The sequence below is a fragment of the Fundulus heteroclitus genome, chromosome 12, assembly GCF_011125445.2.
Source record: "Fundulus heteroclitus isolate FHET01 chromosome 12, MU-UCD_Fhet_4.1, whole genome shotgun sequence".
Taxonomy (NCBI): domain Eukaryota; kingdom Metazoa; phylum Chordata; class Actinopteri; order Cyprinodontiformes; family Fundulidae; genus Fundulus; species Fundulus heteroclitus.
This window is the reverse complement of record NC_046372.1, coordinates 9,861,250-9,866,377: the sequence shown is the minus strand read 5'-3', so window position 1 is coordinate 9,866,377 and position 5,128 is coordinate 9,861,250.

The following is a 5,128-nucleotide window of genomic DNA, read 5'->3' as shown; positions in this document are numbered from 1 at the left end:
CATCCAGGAGGAGCGAATGCTGCACATTAATGAGTCACTGCAATCTGCTGAGTTTCCTAAGATAGAACTTTTTAACCAATCTGTCTGTATATTCAGTTAAATTGACTTTGTAAAGTGCCTTGACATTACATGATTTGGGAATAGGCGCTATATAGAAATACACTGAATAGAATTAAGACAATCCATAAAAAACATCTACGTAAAAAAAAAAAGCTGGAAAAAAAGTCATGGAAGGTTAAGGCAAACATTCAAGGGAAGCTTATTGATTCACCAAAGAAATCCAGCAATTAATGCAATTATCCTATTATCAGCTCTGATTGGCAGGTCAAACCCCATAAAATTGAAATGTATTAAATATGTTAAAACTCTGAATCAAAATGTACACAGCCACGTTGTATGCTTATAAAAAAGACCAAAAAATATTTGATCATGTTAAAATAAGGTTATATACAGCAAGCGTCAGTCCTGATAGTGTTTTGATGGTCCTTTTGAGCCTGAATAGAACCCACCACCGGGCGCGAAGAGCAGATATAAACAAACGTAGCGCCATCTACCAGCAGTATCTAAGAACTATCAGAAAGCCAGACGGCGACTAATAAATCACTACTGAATAATGCCAGACTGAACCTGACCCTCTGCAATGCCTTGCGCTAAAGTGGCAGCTCACCGTGATCGAAGACAAACCGTTATTAATTAAATACACCAATCTACAGCAACTCTAAGAGCCTCATATCAGAACATCACAAAAATAAAATCCACGTTCATAAACAGAAACAGGGACACAGCATCAAGGTAAGAACCAATCATCATCAATCTATTTATAATGTTGCTTGTACATAAGACTGTAGAAGCTAAGAAGAGCATTGCTATTACTATAAGGCACAGTATTAATAACATTTGCTCACGTCAATCAACTCTGCAGTCTGATCCTCGGCAGCTTTAGCTTCTGCTTCAGTGGACACCTATGTTCATATACTGTTTTCCCAGCGCTATTACAGTCTTTTCCCTCTTGGAATCATTTTTATTTTTGCGTTTATTTACACTGGATCTTCGCTGGGGGATGCTAATAGCCATTAGCCACTTCCTTGTTTATACCCTGCTGCACATGCACAAAGGGCTTCATTTACTAACAAATTGAGCAAAAACAAAGAGTAAAATACCAAAAATAACAACTAATATGCCAGCAGGACGTATATGCAACCAGAGTGAGCTACTGACATATAAAAAGAAAAAAAATTATATTACGTGGCTATGTACCTTTAAACTACTGTATTTTCTGGTCTGGGTGGGGCTAACGAGTTTATATTCAGCTTTCTAAAAAAAAATTTGGATAATTAAGGTTAATTAATGCTTTATCAAGGTGTGGAAGGGATTCTGTTTTCCTGTAGGGCTCGGCAGGTTTTTCCCTTTACTTAGTCTTATTAAAAATGCATGCATTTGATGAGATTAACTATTTAGGTGTATCGAAATGAGCAAAAAAATAGAAACAAACACTTTAAGGGGCATTGTATGCTTTGATGAATAAACTTTTAATTTCATTTTCTGTAGGATTGAAAATTATTAATCTCAATTCAAGTACCTACAGCAGCTTTATTTGTTTTAGTCCTTTCAAGTAACCTTAAAAAAAAACTGAAATTGCAAAAGTAAAAGCCCGATTGGCATAACTCTATGAAATTTGTATTTTTCCTATTTTTGGTTGAACGTTTTAAAGAGTTTGACAGATTGGGTATTTCTCCTGACGGCTCCTTTTTATTACTGGAACAAAACCAGTCCCTGTACTTCTCTGGAGGCAGTCGTTTATTGATCATAGTATCACATTGTTGTAATGTGATGTCAGTGCCTGCCTAACCTGCCTCAGCAAGCAGCAGGGAAAACAAAAAGAAATCTGGACAAGACCCAAAAAAAAAACGAAATCCAATAACAACAACTGTGATTTATGTTCCTTAATAACATCGAAATCATCTCATTTTCATTTTTTTTTTTTATGTTTTCCCATGGTCGACATCCAGTATAACTTTAGGGGTAGAAAAAGATCATATTCTGGGCCAGCTCAACGTCAGACCTTGTTACTCAGGATTCCCATCTCTTCTCCCCCCCCCCCCCCCCTCCCCCCCCCCTCCCTCATCCTTTCATGCCCCTCTTATCCCACTGCCCCCCTCTTCCCCGTTTAAGTCTGCCTGGCCTAGACACGCAATCCTCACGCAGGCGGGCCTAAGCCCCGTAAAGGCTAACACAAGCTCGGTGTAAAAGCTCCTATTGGGGCCCGTCTCCCTCCCTCTTCCCCCGCCCCCCCCCCCCCCCCCCCCCCCCCCCCCCCCGCCCCCCCCCCCCCCCCCCCCCGTGCTGCCTGACTACACTTTCGCTTCGCATTACTTCTGCTATTCTAACTTTTCCACTTCTGAGCACTATCAATTATGCACTAGAATAACAGTGGGGCCAGGCCTGGCAGCAGGACATAAAGGCCGATTATGAGTGTGAATAATTCAGCCATCTTCGTGCCATGTTCCTCTTACCAGTGATACAGGCAGGAAGGCTCTGAAGCTAATGTACAGCGGTAGACACAATCTGACCTAGACTTAATGTACAGACAGCTCTTTACATCCCAGAGGAGGGATTAAAAAAAGTCTGTCTTTGCTACATTATTAAACTGCCCCCCCACCCCTCCGAGAGTCACCGAAAGATTGGCAAGCCCCAACACATTCTCTGACCTACCTGTCAGCTGGCACCTGTCCTTAAGTTAACTTAAAACTGCTAGTTCACTACGATGTGTAACGTTAAAAGGCATTTTTAAATTTATGGCGAGATCATGAAAACAAAAAGACATGTACCGCCATGCTGATCGTTACAAAACTCTGCTTTAAGTAACCAAGCAGAAATTGTTTTACCATCAACAAGCCATAAAACCTTTGTCCCTTGACTGGATGTTTTTATGATTAGCGGCCCTTCTTAGGGATAGCGAACAGCAACAAATATTTCATCGCTCCACCCAAAGCCAAGCATGCACTCTGTCCTAACGTAAGATCTATGATGCATTTTGCCGTAAGCTACAGCTTACCTCATCCCTCCACCTAATTAAAAATACCTGAAAAACAAGCAAGCGGTCTACGTTTATAATGAGAAAAAGGAAATAAGAAATATGACTGAAACAGCGGTTTCCTTGTTCAAAAACAACAAATTAAAACAACATCACCACAAACTTCCCAACATCAAATTCTACATATTTCCTTTGTAATTGATGTCCCATGTACAAGAGAAAGTCATAAAAATCCCAAAATAATTTTGTAATTTATAAACCCAGAAACTTCTTTTTTTAATCGTTGTGACTTTTTTTTGTTTTTAAACATTAAAAAGTCTTTTTACCACACTTAGATAAGAGGTATCAATGAGCACTGCAAGGAAAAGAAGTGATTCCAACTCATGGAAAAAAGGAAAAGGAGAAGAAAAGTCACATTGCTTGGCCCCTAACTTTGCGCTTCCGTTTGACATGCACGCTCTAATCCTGGCTGGAATGCCTCCGGTCTTGGAGTCCTGCGGCCCCGAGGAACAGAACAGCAGGTGAAACTGAACTCTCTGGGGTCTCTACCCACCACCGCCACCACCACAGCAGCAGTATGACAGGAAACTTCCACCAGGCCGTGCAATACACAACAGCCCATACAAGCAGAAAAACATGTATTTTCATCAATAAGCACAGAATAAAAGTACAAACGTTTTATACAACAGTATACTTATTTTTTAACTAACCTTAAATGTCTACATAGGGCAATAAATTATTTTTTTACATGTGTTTAATTGAACTGGGCTACATGCATTGTTGCTCAATATTTGCAGCTTAATTCAAAACTTACACTGATTACTTGGTAAAAATAGAAAACAAGTCTGAAGAAGAAGAAGAAAAAAAATACATCCAGAACTAGGCGGGGGGTTGAAAACTGGGGTGTAAAGCAGCTGTCAATCAACCTCTGCAGCCACAACATTGAGCCTAATGCTGATGGCGTGCGTGCTTGGTCAACTCAGCAGGACCCCCGCGTCTGTCGGACAGTGCAGTTACAGATCTGGTAATCCCAGAGAGGAGACTGGAAGAGGAAGGCAGAACAGAGAGAGCAATATGCCACAAGCAGGAAAGCCACAGAAGGAAACCCCATGGCATATATTCTTTGGACATTTAGCTGAATAAGGAACAGACGGAGTAAATGAAATGGCAAATGGACTCAATATATAGCGCTTTTCTAGTACTACTGATCACTCAAAGTGCTTTACACTATATTCACCCAATCGCACACACCAATGCACACATTGATACACCAATATGCAAATCGGAGGACAAGCTGGGGTTATGGGGCACATCAACATAATAATAATCATCTTTTGTATTGTCATTGCAACATACATTCCAATGAACTTCATCCTCTGCACTTAACCCATCCCTTAGGGAGCAGTGGGCTGCCACTGAGCGGGGAGCATTCTGGGGCTAAGGGTCTTGCACAGGGACCCAGAGTGGCAGTCTATGGGAGTTGAACCAGGACCCTTGCAGCCTCTCTAGGATGCAAGCACCCAGCTCTCTAACTACTAAGCTCCCTTGACATGTGACAATGGGAAGCTGGAGATGAACCCACAAGGTTTCGATAGCAAGACAACTGCACTGTGGGAGTGAGAGTTTGTGTTAAAACAAAGGATGTTGTTTAGCGATTTAAAAAAAATAATAATAATTTGAAAAATGGACTAGCTTCTTCAAAAAAGTATAAAAGAGCAATCCACAAAGTGTATTTCCAGTGTCACCCCAGGTTTTACAAGGCAAGGTAATGACTGTCCCTTCTTCTAAGCTTGGTTTAGCCATGTTTTGGTTTTCAAAGCCCCGCTGAGAGATTAAGGACTTTAGAACTTTTGTATGCATGACTATCCTGGAGAAAAACACACACACTCCCAAGGATGTGGCTATAGGCAGCGCTCATCACCTCTGTTTATCTGGAGGGCTTAGGCCACTTTGGGGACTCCCCTTAAGTCTCACTTATCTCATTAGAACCTTAAAACTGATTAATATGAATGCCAGCAGAGGCCAGCTCAATGCATTCTGAAGAAAAGAGGGAAGAAGGAAAGGAGAAGAGAGGGATGGGGGAAGAGATTTTAG